This window comes from Petaurus breviceps, unplaced genomic scaffold (assembly GCF_028583685.1).
Source record: "Petaurus breviceps papuanus isolate PSGF00001 unplaced genomic scaffold, PetGlider_PUasm1.0 90466, whole genome shotgun sequence".
NCBI classification, from domain to species: Eukaryota; Metazoa; Chordata; class Mammalia; order Diprotodontia; family Petauridae; genus Petaurus; species Petaurus breviceps.
In genome coordinates, this window is record NW_027187260.1 from 1,851,551 (window position 1) to 1,854,617 (window position 3,067).

Here is a 3,067-nt window from a genome sequence, read left to right on the forward strand (position 1 = left end):
GGGGAGATATGGGAGAAAGCAGATTGGGGGAGGGGATATTCAGTGGGATCTCTGTTTTGGGGGGATGGGTAGAGGAAAAATGGGGAGAAAATTTGTAACTCAAAATCTTGTGGAAATGAATGATGTAAACTAAAAAAATAATAAAATAAATAAAAAACAAAATAAAACTAAAAAAATAAAAGAGGAAAAAAAATACAGCAGCAGGCACATGTACATTATTTCCATTCTCTCCAAAGGCTATCAAGCCATCATCACTTGGAAAGAAGTCATCGAACCCTTATAATCTCTGGACAGCCAGCCATGATATTTATCAGAGGCAGAAGCTGCAGGTTGGAATGGTCTTCTGTATCTTCTGTATCCCAAAGGAGTTCAAGAAAAAACTAATCCAGAGTCACTTTGCCCAGAAGCAGTTGCACCTTTCCCGATTTTCGGATAAGCAGTTTTCCCATCTGACTCTCTGTCGGGTCACTCAGTGTACATAGGTCCTTAGCCAGTTTAGCTTCTCACCATCTGCCCATCTTCTCCTTGAACTTCTGTCTTGATGGGTTTGACGTCCTAGGTAGAAGGCTTAACAGGAAGCATGGCAGGCAGCTACAGGAACAAAAGCTCTTCCTCCTTGGTGAAGCTCAGTTCCCTGAGTAAGAGGGGGCAGCTGCCTTAGCCTCATCCTCATTCTTTTGGCTCCTCTTTTACTTTCATTGCTGGTACATCCACCTGCATGTTCTCTTGGTTCTCCCTAGCCAGGGCTTAACATCAGGCTCTTTACTCTCTCTCTCTTTTTTTTTTTTTTTTGCTTTTTGGAGGGCAATTGGGGTTAAGTGACTTGCCCAAGGTCACATGGGTAGTTTTTGTGTTAAGTGTCTGGGGTCAGATTTGAAGTCGGATCCTCCTGACTCCAGGGCCCATGCTCTATTCACTGCGCCACCTAGCCACCCCACACTCCCTTCTTGAAAAATCCCCCCTGCGTGAGCCAGAGGAAGCTGCACAGGTTTTGGGCATCATTCTTGAGCCCTGGATCATCTATGAAATCATCCTTCTCCAGTAGGTGTAGAATTTGCTTAGCTTCCTCATGTTTCCCTCTTCTTTCTAATGTTGATAATTTGAGATGGGCTAATGTCTGACACATCCACTGTCTTGTTCCAGTTGCCTTACTTCTTCATTTCTGGAGGACCCTGCTCAAAAATGGAGTGGGACTGGATCACTTCTGGACAACCCCTTCCTCAACCATGCCCATCTTGTTGTCAATCTCCATCCCTCTCTCATTTCTCTTTCTTGACTGATATTTCTTCCTTTGGCTCTTTCTTGATCTTATGGCTAACGATATTAGGAGTGAAGGTTTTCTTCTTGACCCCTCAAAGAGTGGGGTCTCTGGAATGGATAGAAGGGAGGTGACCTTGGGTTAGAGGGCTACCACCCAGTCAACCCCGGGGCCCCTGGCAGTGAGGGGCGGCTCCCTCTGGCAGGGCCCATTTCCCCTGACAAACTGCCATCTGATGCCATGAGAGTGCCCACAATCTAGAGCCACATGGCTGAGAAACCTTGGCCAGGAAGGCACAGCTCCCACCTTGACCCACTCACACCAGCCTCTACCTGTCCCATTGCTTTGGCTGCGTCTGAGAACCAGGCAGAACTTGGCATGTAGCTCCTGGGGGCTGCCACCTTGAGGAAGCGATAACTTCTTTTTTTTTTTTTAATTATCAAACAATATTTTCCAACATATTTTTTCATCCTCTTTCCTATGCCCTCTTTTGCATTGAAGTCCTTGAGCATTAAGGTACATATTGATTTAATTTGGAGCACATCTTCAAGGTCTTCACTGAATTACTTTACTTCATCATCTGCAGCTCATGCTGGCATAAAGACTTTATGGTGATCCATTTGTTTATGTCACTAATACTGCAACATAAAATCTCCACATATCTGATAAAATGATGGTTCTTCTTTCCATTCAGTGTAAAATCAAGCCCCCTCCTCTCTCAGGCATGTTGAAATAAGATCAGCAATGGCAGGAGAGCTGGCCATTCCCTTGGAGACTATCTCTGTGTGTATGTATATGTATACATACATATATTCTTTCCTTCCCTATCCTTGTATATTAATAATAATAATAATTTTATATATATTAACTCATTATTGGCCATATTGCAGAAAATTATCCCCAACTCCAACTTATTCTCTCATCCCCATCCTCTTCAATGCCACCTCACCCATATCTTAATCCTACCCTGACGGCTCTTTTTCTTATGCCCCCTGGAATTCTCTTTCCACAATGAACATACTTCCTTTAATCTTGAACTTCTCTCTTGTGTGCTTTCCATCTAGCAGAATTTACTGAGACTTGGCTCCCCTCTGACCAAACTAAATCCTTGGCCTTCATCTCCACCAATGGCTTTACTGTCACCTGCACATTTACATACACTGGTCCTAAAGGGAAAATTTGAAATATTCCTTCCTTCCCAATGCTACTGCTAGACTCTTCTAATGTAATCACTCAACAACCTTTCCTCCTTTGAAACAAGTTCACAGTATCAAAATTTTCTGCCTAATCTAATTTAAACTGGCTGTTGTAGACTGACCAAGTTATTCTACTTTCTCAAGGAGTTTTATCTCCCAGGTACCATCTTTCTTTCCTCACTAACTTCTGCCTTTATACAAGGTGACTTCCAGCATCCATGTTGATGTTTATTCAAAATCCCTAACTTCCCAATTCCTCAGTTTCCTTAAATCCTCTCTCCTACCCTTTCAGCTAAGGATTTTTCCCCTCACTTTCTTGAGAAATTTAAAGCTATTTCTGCAGAGATCTCTCTCCTTTTTATCTGAAAAGTACTTGGCATTACCCCTCAAGTGTCTCCTCCTCTCCTCTATGTCTCTGACAACGATGTGACCCTTCTACTTGTCAAAGCCAATCCTTCTACAGGTGCATTGGATCTCATCCCATCCTTCTCCGTTAGTCTTTTACTTCAACCATTGTTCTACTTAATTTTTTGCCTCTTTCTATTTTTCGGTTCTTTCTTTCCTGTTTTCAAATATACCCAAGTTTCCCCTATCCTTAACTAATATTGACTAG

General features: G+C 42.6%; 1 pseudogene; it reads right to left on the bottom strand.

The window, feature by feature from the left end:
- Positions 1-380: 380 nt before the first annotated feature.
- On the bottom strand, positions 381-1,537 carry LOC138141739 (DNA-directed RNA polymerase III subunit RPC4-like; annotated as a pseudogene).
- Between the last annotated feature and the right edge of the window lie 1,530 nt (positions 1,538-3,067).